The 14,269-nt window shown below is 38.1% G+C and overlaps 2 long non-coding RNA genes across 3 annotated transcripts; one reads left to right on the top strand and one right to left on the bottom strand.

Annotated features, from left to right (window-relative positions):
• Positions 1-2,095: 2,095 nt before the first annotated feature.
• Positions 2,096-3,496, bottom strand: LOC114479375 (uncharacterized). 2 transcript variants are annotated; one of them, XR_003675982.1, is made up of 5 exons: positions 3,387-3,496; positions 3,229-3,310; positions 3,089-3,158; positions 2,383-3,019; positions 2,096-2,296 (listed from the first exon to the last, which is right to left on the bottom strand). It is a non-coding gene; the product is annotated as an uncharacterized LOC114479375 (long non-coding RNA). The 2 variants fall into 2 exon arrangements; XR_003675981.1 differs by having other exon boundaries at positions 2,096-3,019.
• Positions 3,497-11,779: 8,283 nt separating this feature from the next.
• LOC114479379 (uncharacterized) lies at positions 11,780-12,572 on the top strand. The gene is made up of 3 exons (XR_003675986.1): positions 11,780-11,959; positions 12,079-12,308; positions 12,512-12,572. It is a non-coding gene; the product is annotated as an uncharacterized LOC114479379 (long non-coding RNA).
• Positions 12,573-14,269: the final 1,697 nt, after the last annotated feature.

Here is a 14,269-nt window from a genome sequence, read left to right as displayed (position 1 = left end):
AACACAAAAACACTTCTATATTGTTGTGGTATCATTTCTAAAGTGATTTATGCGAGTAGTGGGACGGGATATTGACGGCGGTGTAAGAGGGTTCTTTGTGTGTTTGATTGTTTATTTTTGGCGTGTCACTACGACCTCCATTAAAGCCTGTAAAACTGTAATAACGGCTCGAGTCACATCATTAAAATACCTTACGCACCGCAGCCCATAAAGGAGGGTTAACAAACTCTGAGTCTATCCATAAACTCTGGGTCAACATACCCCGCGATGGGAAACTCTGGGTATCTGATTCCATTAAAGCTGGTATGAAGTGGGTTAATAAACCCTGCGTATGTCAACCTTGGGTTACTTACGTGCACGCGCGCGATAAAAAGCCATCATCAATGGATGGAAGATGAGTCGAGCTGCCATGGCAACCACCCGGAAAATAGTGATTTATTCACCCTAATGGGTGAAATAAGCCCTTGTTTGAGGAATATGATCCTGTTCTAAAGGTGTGTTCAGTCTTCAGTGATTATAGTGGCATAAATCACCCGTAATTAGTCACACTTTTTGGTCGCTTCATCACTTTATTGCTTCAGTGACGTGACGAGCGGTGAATAATATGAATAAAATGTGTCTGAGGAAACGTGACAGCAGCATAGGATGTCTGCATAGAGTCCTCCTGTTACACTGGATATAAAGACAGTAAATGCCGCTTGATATCGCATCATTTATAATGATTTTTAATGTAATATTGTCGCCAGAGTCATCTATACGTCCTAAAAAATGTCATAAAAAAACACTGAAGCGGGACGCGAACCCGTGACCTATCGCTTCCAAGAGCAGCGTCACAAGTCACTGCTTTAAAAGGGCCTCAGGATCTCAAAATGCCATCAATAACATGCACCTGTGTTTGTTGTCCATAACATACACCTGCCCATACCATAACCCCACCCCCGCCAGTACAACACATGAAGGTAAAATATCTCATTAGGTCCGTTTTATGATAACTGTCATATTTTTTGTGATTAAAGTAATTCTTACAGCCCAGAGCTAATTGTTTTATGAAACAATATCAAAACGTTCAAGACGTGGTTTTACATTATACAATTTGTGTTAATGTTTTACATATGTTTGTTTTTTTTTTTTAAATTGCAATTTTAAGGTTTTACTAGGATGGTGTCATGTGCTCATAATTTATGCACATCTGCATTAACATTACACTAGAAATAATTAACCAGATGCAGAATCACATGGCTTGATAATTACTGTATATTGTCTTTAAGTAAAAGCACAGCTTGTAGCTCAGATCTAGTAAAAGTAGACCTCAAGGAATAAAGTTATTGCTATATGTATCAAATCTAATATTGACATCAGTAAAATATACAAAAAATTATATTTTGTTACAGTTGTGAATAGGCATACTGTTTGTAACCTATTAAATATACAATGCCAAATACAAATACATTTACTTTTGAACCACTAAAACTTACCTTGGCGAGCACTAACAGTAAATGTTACAAAAATCCTTCTATAAATTAGTTCCAAAGAAGCATCAAACCAGTATTGTTTAAGTTATAAGTAATATGGATCATAATTTGCTGACTAAAGACAAATAAGTGGTTGACAAAAGGCAATATTTAGTGATGTCAAAAAAAGTACAAATTAAGTTATGTAAGATCAACACAAAACAATATTAAACAAATACAATGGGCTGTAAACATGATGGAACTTAAGACATGTTTTGTCTTCATTTAATTCAATTTTAACTCAGCTTTATTTATAAAAAGCCAACTAAAAGAAAAAGTCACATCATAGTGCTCATAACAAAATATAAAATTAAGAAAAATCAACAATTTTACATAAACAAGCATCAGCTACAGTGGAGAAAAAACTCCCTTTTAGAATAGAAGCTTTTATTGTCATTGTACATATGTACAATATTAAGGTGATCTCCAATAATGACATAAAACACACACTTAAAAAAAATACTGGAAAAGGTAAGACGTATAAATATAATACTAAAAAACTACTCAGCAAACTATATACATTACAATACACACAATATTAAAATATAAAGTGACCAGTTAGGAGATAAATAAATATGGCTCAGTGTATTACACTTTGATGTAGATTATTGCACATGTAGTTTGAGTCATGCGAGGAAAAAGGTTATTTTTTGTTCAGGGTTCTCATGGTCCAGGGATACAAACTGTTGAGGTGGAGCTTTGATTGATCCATATCTCCTTCAGAGGGGAGCAGGGTGGGAGGGGTCAGAGAGGATGGGTCTGGTGGTGGCGCAGGAGAGCTCCTCCTGGATGTGAACACCCAGGAACCTGAAGGACCATACTTTCTCCACCAGGTCACCATTGATGATGAGAAGAGCGTAGGTGGACTTACCGCGGCAGCCAGGGGGGGAACAAGGGCACAACCTAAAACACCACGTGACACACCAAACCAAGGACACCACACGAGGTTGGAAACACCACCACCAGGGGTTCTGGCTGCCACGCACCAGAGGCCCGCAGCTCCTGTCAGACAAAAGAGAAACAATTAATACACCCAGCAATAGGACATCAAAATTAACATGAGAAAGAAATAAAAATACAAAAACCAATGTATATCAGGAAATAATGACAACTCAAGAAACCAACAACTCTCTTGGCAAGACAGACGAAACACTAAAATATAAACATACAATGCAGACACAGACAATGACAAAATAACACTTAGCCTGTTGCCCCCTGGAGGGATGGGCCAATCGGGCAGGTGCGGAGGGCTGATCCCTGAACAGACTATAGTGAAAACAGAGGATAAAACACCCACACACACAACAATAATATTAAAAACGGAGCCAATGTGGATTAAAACCACCAAAAGACAGTTGCATTAAACACCAGCCAATCTCATAATGCTGATATAAGTGAACCCTGGAGATGAAGAGATCCAACTCCGGCCGTACGACAGCGCAGCAAAACAGCAGGTCTGAGGGGGAGTGGCAGCCGGTTTTAAGGGGCTGCACACAGCGGCTTTGAGCCTAAAACAAAACATTTAAACTTCAGGAACCAAGTCTAGCAATGATGTTATTTATGAGTTCAACACTTACAGACGGTAAGCTGGAGTGGGAGGAGTCAGGAGCCGCGATAATAGCGGCTCACGCTGCACAGAGAGCTAGACTAAAAATAAAGCCCATGTTGGTGCTGAACTTATAACACGGAGCAGCCACGGGAGAACGAGCAAGCCTACCTCGGAGACGGTGGTAGATTCGTGCCGAGCCAGACAGAAGCAGCGTGTCCGCCAGACCATCCGCTTTCCAATGCGCTCCGTGCTGCAGACACACCACATGAACTGAGTGTCCGTGCGTGCCAGTGATCGGAAGAGGAAGCAGAACAAACCATGCTCACCTCGGGAGCGGTGCCAAACTCCCAGTAGATGCCGGAGAAACTTGCTTAAAGCAGATCACTGCAGCCTTACGTCACCAAGCCACTCCGCTACATCTACCAAGCAGGAAGTCATCAGCAGGGGTGTGTGCAGAGCCATAAGTACGCAGCGCTGTCAGGGGCACCGCCCACTAATCAGCGCGCCAGCTGGGGAGGCAGCAGACTCCATCCTGCTACATTCAGTTAAAATGTTATTGCATTTTTCACAAGGGCATCAAAGTGCTTCTCCAATTTATGTAACTTAAATGACTGTAGTTTTGGGCAAATGGGGCAGTGATACTGCTTGCAGCACGTTGTGTAGCAGCTCACCTCAGGTTTGACGTCTTTTTTGAAAATTGAAACATGCATCTGAAAAAAAAAGTTAAAAACATTAAGCATCAGTGAGTGAACAAGGTTCATTTGGAAAAAGTAGCTTTAATTCTACAACAATAATTCTTCGGTTATTTCGTTTCAAAACCAGATATTTTCCGGTCTAGATATAGAATCAACTGTACTTTTTAAAAAAGACAGAAACAAAACAATTTTTTTTTATCTTAAAGTAAATCAGAAATGCATCGTTTTTTGTTTTTTTTTTGGAATTTGGTTTTCCAGTTTCTGGTTTTAAATTAATACAACAGAAAAACAATCCATATTTTTGAAATTTGGTTTTGAAACTAAATAATGAAAGAACGAAGGGTACACGAATCCGTGTATTATTTGTTCATCGTTATGTAACAAAAACATGAAAAAAACAATTATTTGATATTTGTTTCCAAAACCAAAATGAAAAAAACGGAAAACGCCTTGTTTTTCAAATTCCAGCCCTTTTGCTTCAGTACAGAAAACAAAAAATGGAAAACAAACACCTTTATTTATTTTTTCCATTACCGATTGGTCAAAGTACGTGGCCCGGAAGTGAAGCGTTACACATTCCGCGATATCTTGAGCTCTGCAACACTTAGAGTCTCTAAATCCTCCGAAATGTCCATGAGGAGGTTCTGTGTCCAACACCAGCTAAAGCGAAAAGGACACGTTTTGGATTCACAGTTGGAAGCAGCGATCTTATCATACCGAACTGCTGTTAGCATAGCCGTTAGCGTCAGATGAGAGTACACTTCCGGGTCACGTACTTTGGCAAATATGAAATATGATACATGGATTTATAACAAAATTTGGTCAGAGAATGATTTCTATGTAACAATCGACACAAAACCTTCAAATCTACATTTAAAATGTGTACAGTTTAATTTGCATTATGACAAACCTCTGCTAACTAAGACAAACAATGCCATCCTTTTTTAATGGACACATAAATACAATAATAACTCAAAACTTTTATTTTTTCTGTATATGGATGCTTTCAGTTCTCATAGAAGGCAGGATGTTTGAGTATTGTAATTGACTTCTATTTTTTGTTTTTTACATTTCTCAAGTAAAGGGAGGCTTTTGCATGTGTAAAATGTATTACTGTGATCTAGTAATGTAATTCTATCTAACATCAGCAATAACCATAAAAAAAATAGAAAATTGAAATACAAAAATCCTGAAAATTTCAAAATGATTTATATTTTATAGTATCTCATAACACATTTAAATTGTCCATCTTCAATCTATTTGATGATTTAACAGATGAAACATTAGCAGCAATTGATAAAAATCAATATATAGTTAGTATTGTTGTAGATTTACAGAAAGCATTTGATACTGTAAATCATAAATTATTGTTGGCAAAACTAAATAATTACGGTATGAGGGCAGATGTATAAATGGTTGGAAAGCTATCTAAACAACAGACAACAATATGTTCAAATAAACAATCAGAAATCTGAGTGTAAAGCAATAATATCAGGAATTCCACAAGGTTCAGTAATTGGGCCAAAACTTTTCATCTTATTTATCAATGACAATTATCAGATTAGCAAAAACATGGATTTTCTTTTATTTGCAGACGACACTACCGTGTACAAAACCAGATCTGATCCAGAAACACTAATCAGTAATATGGGAACTGAAATGACATATTTAAAAACATGGTTTGACAGGAATGATTTGTGTTTAAATTGGAAAAAAAAACAAAAAGTTTGATTTTTGGGACAAAAAGGCATGGGGATCAGAAGATTACCATCGGCGATACAGCTATTGAAAATATTTCAGAAATAAAATTTTTGGGAGTCATGCTAGATGATAAAATTAATTGTAAAAGTCACATTGAATACATGAAAAAAAAATATGTAAATGTATTGGCATATTACATAAAGTAAAGTATACTTTTGATGAAAGAGCATTGTTTAGAATTTATACATCCCTAGTTGTCCCATACTTCACATATTGTATTGAGATCTGGGATAATGCATGCAAAAGTTTTACTGACCAAGTTTTCCTGCTCCAAAAGAAAGCCATAAGAATTATAAATCACAAAGGTCCAAGACACCACACTAATGAACTTTTCATTGAAGGTAATATTTTGAAATTTGCAGATTTTGTCCAGTGAAAAATGGTCTTGGCCATGTGGAAAATCAAAAATAAACTAGTTCCTGAGCACATTTATAATAGATTTATACTAATCGCAGATGAAAACAGAAGGAGGAAAGGGAACTTTTGTGTACCATTTGCTCGCACTTCACTCCAACAGAGAGGTTTTGTTGTGACTGGGATTAGCTTGTGGAATTTATTGTATGACAATTTAAAAACTTGTCATACTATTGTTCAAATTAAACATAACACAGAGTAGCCTGTGGCAGCCGATCTGTATACAAAGCGGATCTGCGAATGCAGCAGCGCGCATCGGCCGATGCTGATCCACGTAAAACACGCAAAAATTGGCCGATGAACTGTGCAATATATACTTATCAGGTATGAGTTTCTACAGTAAAAATAAACTATAACCATTTTAAAATTAAATTAATCTGTCACTAAACTCATCTTGTCCGTAATCACAGCAAAATGAATTTTAAAACATGCAAGAAATGGTTTGCTTAATCAGCAACCAAACACTTTTTTCTGATGTAGATACAGTTTGTTTAAATCTGTAATATTGAAAGCAGGGCTGTTTTATTTCAAAAGTCTTTATTATATTTGAACATATGGCATGCCTACAAACATGTCAAGGACATAGAGTTTAGATTCTTAGTCCGAGCCCGACCAAAGTTTGGACCGGGCTCGGGCTTCATTTTTAACTTTTATTTATTTTTTTTAAATCTCTATTACATTAATATTTATATTAATATATTACACTTCTATATTGTTGTGGTATCATTTCTAAAGTGATTTCTGCTAGTAGTGGGATGGGATATTGACGGCGTTGTGTTGCGTTTAGTTGTTCACTGAATGATTTTGTTCATTCCTCACTTGCTGCTGGAGCGCAGTGAACAAATATTATTTCATGCTTCAGTCAGGTCTGTGCTCCACGCACGGGTCGCCCTGTCTGGTCTCCATACTGTAACGGACTGGGTTCTATGTTCTGGTTATGTTGCACTTGAGTGTATTCAGTGGTTAACTGATGCTGAGATTTCCCATGGCTGAAAAGGCATCATGGTTATGTGCAGCTTTCTCTGCCAATGTGTGCCAGAACATGTGTTCTGAGTGTTGATTGGCTGGGAGGCTGGGTAAAGAGCGGGCATAAGCGGGGAAAAGAGTGAACAATTCTGTTCTCACGGTAGTGTGAGTGTAAGACGGTTCTTTGTGTGTTTGATTGTTATTTCTATTAAAGCCTGTAAAACTGTGATAACGGCTCGAGTCACGTCATTAAAATACCTCTTGGGCTGCGGTGAGTGTGTGTGCGAGGCACTGCGCTACTAAACTACCGGCTGCAATACGTTCAATAAAATAATTTACATCTGGTTTGCTTTGGGCTCGGACCTACAATTTAAGTTAATGGGTCGGGCTTGGGTTGGGTCGGGTTTTATGCCGGCGAGCCCGGGTCGGACTGGATATTTTAGGCCCGATCTAACCTCTACAAGGACATTCATTTGTAATCCTCTTCTTTTAAGGGAATGATGTTAACAACAAACTACTGCCATTAAAAAAATGTGCACTGTACACACCTCATTTAGCCCTTAACATTCAAACAAAGGAGGAACAGGAAGTGTGTCTGTGTAATTGTTTTAAGCAAATTTATCTTAGAGTGCAAATTCAATCAACCTCATGCTCAAGGCATCCTCTACCCTCTTAAGTCAGTGTATATAAGGTCAAATGCATACTTAACATCAGTGAACAGTCGTCAGTACCAGCATTTACTCAGGGCCAGAGCCTATATGAGGTATTTGTGTGAATCGTGTTGCATACAAAACAGTTTAATGGGCAGCTGTGGACACAGCAAAGTTTTTACTTTTAGAGCGTAGCTCTATGATCTTGGCATTGATGATGCTTCCAATGCTGGAGAGTTGGGTCTCTGGCCACCTTTCAAGTGTTGCATTTAAATAAGAAACCAAATAAAGTGCAGATTTAGAGTAGAAGCGCAAAATCAGAAAATACACAAACAGAAACTACTGAGGAGCAGTAACCGAAAAAGTACAAACTTACTGTAAATTGCATCCAATTTTTTTTTTTTTTGTCGAGTGGAAGACGAGTGTCTCCTTCGCCGCATTTATTCCCGCGAAGGTTGCTCACCAGCAGTATTTCCATCAGAAGACTGCTGTGAGCAGATGCCTTACAAATACTGTTGTAGAATTTGCATTGAGGGCATAGGCACATGGAAGTTTCTCAACCATCACACCAGTCCCAGGATGGATCTCCACCTGCTAGGAAAAGGACATAAGGTTAGCATTTAAAGTAGAAAATGTATGATTTTTCAAGCCCCACGTTCTTTACACATACAGTAACATCAAATAAGATTTGCCATACTCATCAGGAGGTCTGAAGAAACAGTAGATCTATTTTATGTACTGAATTTCTTAATTCTTAAAAGACAGTTACCTTAGAAGAACCTTAGAAGAATAGGACACTGGAAGTGATGGAGATGCAGACGTGGAATTGGACAGTGTTGATCTGGGAAGGGACAGTGCTGAAGTACCAGATGGAAAACTGGGCCTGGACTGCAGAGAACCTGGTAGGGCCAGTGAAGGTGTAGTAAACTCCAACCTGGGTTTCTTGGGAGGTCTATCCATATAAATTATCTTCCTCATGCTCATTAGAAGGTCTAGCACATATAGACACAGTCAACAAAAAATAAAAACTTGTTTTTATGCCTCTTGTCTTTAAAAGAGTAACTTACAGTATAGTCAATAGTGTGTTTAGTCATTTTGAAATGAAGTATGTTAGTAGTTAAAGGTTCATTTAATGATATGAATGATATCCTTCAATTTAGTGTTATCTTCTTTCAGGTCCTTGAGCTCCTGCTGTAAGTGTAGATCTGTTCTAATGGTAGCCTTTGACTTCTGGGTACCAAGTTAAAGGAAAATAAAATCATTGAATAAAAAAACAATAGAGAAGGAAAAGTGGAGCAGCCCTGATTTCCAACAGTATCACTGGCAAATATGGTCACTGGCAAAAGTAAATTAGCAACACCTGAGCTTGTAGTAGCTGAGTTTCAGTCATTTTAATAGATTAAACAGAATATATAAAAGTATTAAAGAATAACAACATTCGGTCATGGTCATGTCTTTAAATATGTCTATGACCTCACTTTTGTTGATTGGCACATCTTTTTCATTTGCGAGCAAAAGAAGATCTGACAACCTGTCCTTCATACAAAGGCTGCAAAGTTTTGTTTTGACCAGCTTAAGCTTGGAGAATGACCGTTCTACTGTTGCTGTTGAGACTGGGAGAGTCCCACAGAGCTTAATGAGTTCAGTCATGGTAGGGAAAACAAGATTAGCATTTTTTTTGCTTGATCACAGATAGTAAATATGACACATTGGAGGTTGAAAAGCCAGAAAAGGAACAGTGAAGCTCGGTCTTCAATTTGTCCTGGTCATCAATACTGTAGAAGTGGCAGGGCTTCCTCAGAGCTCCAAGTGCCTCAGTAGGAACAATTTCTCTTCTCCAATTGTCTGCAACAGTTAAACAGTGAAAATCATTTAAAATTTCCCACGTAGCATTGCCTCCTTCTTAAAATCTTTTCTGGAGTTCCTGTGTCATGGTGTCCTCAAAAGCATAATATTTGGCACGATAATAGACTTGCAAAGATTGGAATGTGTGATCAGCAGTAGCTGATGTGGCAACAACCTGGTACTTTGCTGGGACTTTCCTCCTCCTTCCTTGTCCTGGGATTTCTTGAGGGGGGTCCAGACCCACAGATGCTGCCTTCTCTGATGTTCCATTATAAACATTCTCAAATGCTATCTCCAGCCACAATGTTGTAAGCTGCAGCCAGGTCCATTTCTTTTTGTTGCCATGCATCAGCTGCAGTGGCAGTCACTTCAATGCTTCATTGCTGCATCACCTGCTGAGGGGTCAGGGGAACTTTGTTGGGTCATTTCCTCCAAAAACTGCATGACAGCTGATAGGACCTTTCTAAGAGCCTTGAGGGCAGTTTCTCTGCAGTCAACATCGGACTGGCTTTTCAGAGGTGGAGGGAGCTTCGTGAATTGGAAGGACTAAAAACAGACGCAGAGTTGGCTACTTTTCTGCTTGATAGGTAATTAAACCTGCTGGTTTTACATCATGTTTGATTTGTTCTTGTTACACTGTTATTCCGTAGTGCATTTTATATTACTGTGATGTTGCAGACTTGCAGTCGGGCTAACGTTAGCTTGCTTCCGATGCTAGTGCTAACGTTAGCTTGTTTCCGATAATATTTCTAATGTTACTGGTTTGTTTTGTAACTTCTCATGTTGACATGATTTATTTCTGTTGGTTTGTTGGACAGTAATGTTGACTATTCACAACAGTAATGTCTATCCTCTGCAACTGGGCCAATTTCATAATGTGTAAAATGCAAAATCTTCCACTGAAAATCACTGATGCTTTATGGATCATATGCTGGGTGCAGCTTGTTAAAACACTGTCTTTAAGCCTGCTTTTTGTAAATTTAAAATATTGTTAACCCCCATCTGACGACGTGTTAGGAGAGTACCTGACAAAATTGTGTACTGTTTTCATACAGATATCAGGCAAGTTCTTTGGCTACAACATCTACACCAGCCGAATGTCGGATGACCACAGATTCAATACCCACCCAGCATTGTTGGTGAGGCACTCTGACAGGTAAGAAAATGATTGTGTATATTGCCTAATTGATTTTATGTAACAGCTTCTGTGGGATTCATTGTATGTTTTTAGATGGTATGTAGGCATTATAATAATGCAGAACTTGGGACAATTTATATATATTTTAAACATCTCTTCTATTTATTTTTTTGATTTTATACAGAGATGATGACTTTGCTGTGGAGGGTATTTATTTCTGTGAAGGTGAGGAAACTGCTATTCAAGTTTTGGAAGCAAGGTAAGTAATCAAAAGTAATGACCCTCAATTCATCTTGTTAACAATACCTTGTGTATGCATTTTTTTAACCACACAAACTTTGGAAATGTGTGACTTCAAAATTTGTATTTCTCTATCATTTGTTTTCAGTATGTCATCGCTGGACATTCATGACAACATTGATGAAAATGATTTCAATCATATAAAAAACTGTTAGTGTTAGTCATACATTTTATGTGAGGTTTTGAGTGTCATTGACTAACACTTATTGTCTTCTACATAGTATTGACTGGGTAGAGGACAGGTCGTGGTCTCCAAGCGAGGAAACAAGAGATGTTTCAACTTCAGAGGAAGAGGGAACCACAGAGGAGGATAGCGACTATGTTGACAGTGCTGATGACATTCCACCTTTATGTATTCGGTAAGTTCCAAACTAAAAGCTCTGTTTCATTATTTTCTTTTCTCATCGCTTTTCCTATCCATACAGGACTGGTGGTGTCATTAAAAGCAGAATGTGCCTGGATGCTCTTCAGTCCATCAGCATGGAGGACACATTGTAGACCCAGAGCCAATGAAACCACCACCAGTGCCAGAAAAAGTCCATGTACAAAGTGAAGACGACATCATCGGTCATCATGCTTCCATCACATACCATGTCTGTTTGGAACAGCTTGGAGAGTATCTTGTGCTGCCAATCAGTAAGTGTACAGTAAAAGACCCACTGACCTCTGCGGAATGTGGGGCTCCTGGACCATTCAAGATATAGAGCTAGTTGAGAGGAACAGCTGTCATAATGCAATGGGTATGTTCAAACTATGCAATACAATCTTGTCTTTAATGTACCACTTTTTTGTGATGTCAAAAATGTTAGTTATAATAAATGAAGGTCTTGTTTTTTTTTACTCTTTGTCTTTCAGGTTTGTCCAAACAATCGTTCTGTCTAGCAGTGAAATTCTCAGCCTACATTCTGGTACGGGATGCAAGCTAGTGACTTCATGTTGACATCAAATATAGTCCTGTCTGGAAACAACTACGCCAAAGTTGCACTACTCCTCAAATTTATGAACAGCACGGTCAACGTTTTTCAGAATACAACACTCGTACTGTGTTAATTCGATCAAAGACTTTTGGAATGACAAAAGAGCAGAAGTTGTTTTCAGGATGCAATCAAAGGACAACATTGTAGTACTTGGTAAGTGCAATAGTCAATGAAAGCATCACTGGCAAATGTGTCATGAATCTGTGTTGACAATGTTGTCATCAAGTTTGATAACAAATCCTTGTTTTTTGTGAATCTGTCATTATTCATAGCTGATGGTTGTATGGACAGTCCTGGGTTCTGTGCACAGTACTGCACCTACACCATCATAGAAAATGACACCAAAGAGAACTTGTCAATTGTCAACATTGACAAGCAAAAGAGAGAAGCTCTGTAATAATGGAGAAGGAAGGCTTTATCAGGAGCTTTGGGAAGCTTCGCCAGGAAGTTAAACTCTCCGAAGTGTGCACAGATCCACATTCACAGATATCTGCTCTCTTCAGTAAGTCCGTGCTATTTGGCCTTTGTCTGTGGGTAGCTGTGTATATTTATAATTCTTATGCAATTAATTTCAGGCACATTAACACAATAATTCCCATTCACCAAAATGAATACTTGGATTATTAAATGTTGTCTTGACCCTTATCAATATTACATTTGGACAGTATACTTTATTACATTGCCTGTTATACTTTGATTACACAGATCCAGCGAAGGGGAAATACAAAGACATGTGGCATGGGTAAAAAAAACCTGGGCAAGAAGATACCAGCAGTAAGTGTTTTTATAGAAATGAAGACATCCCAACTATCAGACATGTATATTTTTCTCCAAAGTAATGTATTTATGTATTAATTTAGGCAGGAGAACGAAGGGATTGTTCCATCCTTTTGCAGTGGAACAAGGATATCTGCAATCATTTATGGTACTGCTGCAAGGTGGCTGAAAACTATGATGACTTCTTTGTGAGTAATCCAATTATTCACTCATCTATACTGTGTACAGCTGATTTTGGCTGTTACATCTTAGCACTGATTTTTGTATTGACGAGTATGGGCCAATTACAGCATATGTTTTCAAGTTTTAGTGGTCACTCCATGCAAAATGTATTAATTTTTACAAATTTCAATTGCATTTTCCTACAATTTTGAAATAAAATGATGGATGATGTGCAACAACTAGGTGTAAAAGTAAAGCAAACTCATAGAAATACACTAGCCTGCATTTCTAAGTTCAAACTCTTATGTTCTTGTTCTTAGGACATGTGGATTTGCCTTCTACACCATGTCACAGGAGAGCATGAGTGGTCCCTAGATCCCTGTCAACATGGTCCCTTGGAGGAAGACAGGAAAAAGGAGTGGTTACGGAAGGGGTCTACTGCCCTTGTAGTTTTGTCGGAGATCATTCTCAATGAACGCTGGCTCCAGGATGTCCACAAGTACTTGCATTTCAGGTATAATTATGCAGTGCTTGCTTTTTAAATCTTTTGTCCTTCAATGTGTCCTTGTGTAATTACTGTCTCTTGCCTTTCTCTTTCCTCAAAAACTTGTAGAGAATGTTCCTCAATGTGTCCTCCTGTCAACACTGTGCCTTGCCTTATGCTTGCCTCTGAATTTATTCTATCTTCTATAGATTCTGGCTCATTTTCTCCTGTTATTGCTGACTCTATATCATCTTCATCGGACCTATTACTTTCTTTCTGTTCATCTGGGATTAAGAAATGATGTATGAACAATGATTTCCACTGATATACAGTGTAAATAATTAATAAATCCTGAGTGTATCTTCATCTAAAAACAACCTTGAAAAACTATGTATTGTTGTTTTTACCTTTGCCCTTTTTAACCCAGCTGGTCAGTGATCCACTACCCTTAGCTGCCTCACGCAGCTCCTTCTTTTTTTGATAAATGTGTCTCTCTTTGCGTGGCGTCTTTGAACTAAAGGAAGATTAATTTAAAAAAAGGGAAATGCCTAAGTAGAGCCTATGGAACAAACACACAATATGACAATGACTGACAAAAACAAAACCATCATCTTATTCATATCATATGCTATATGCAGTGTTTGGCATAACGGCGTTTAAAATAACAGCGTTAGGTAACGGCGTTTGTTTTTCAGTAACGGGGTAATCTAACTAGCTACTTTTTACGTTGTTACAACGCTGTTTTCGTTACTAAATGTTAAATGCGGTGCATTACATGTATTGATTGAATAAACTTTTATCCGAAAGCATCCCTGGCTTCATACACAGCTGTAGTGAGGAGGTGGGTTAAAAACAAGGTGAGAGATTATGATTGTCGCCTTAGCCAACCAGCACACGTGACACACACGCACACAACCACTACAGATTTGATGAATCAGCAGAGATGGTGAGCATGGAGCAGTCTGATGAAAAGTTGACATTTTTAAGGTGACGATACAAACACTACTTTAAATTAATTGTGGTCAAAGGCAATAATGTAC

Source organism: Gouania willdenowi, chromosome 17, assembly GCF_900634775.1.
Source record: "Gouania willdenowi chromosome 17, fGouWil2.1, whole genome shotgun sequence".
Taxonomy (NCBI): Eukaryota; Metazoa; Chordata; class Actinopteri; order Blenniiformes; family Gobiesocidae; genus Gouania; species Gouania willdenowi.
Note: the sequence above shows the minus strand (reverse complement) of the source record. Positions and strands in the feature narration are given on the sequence as shown.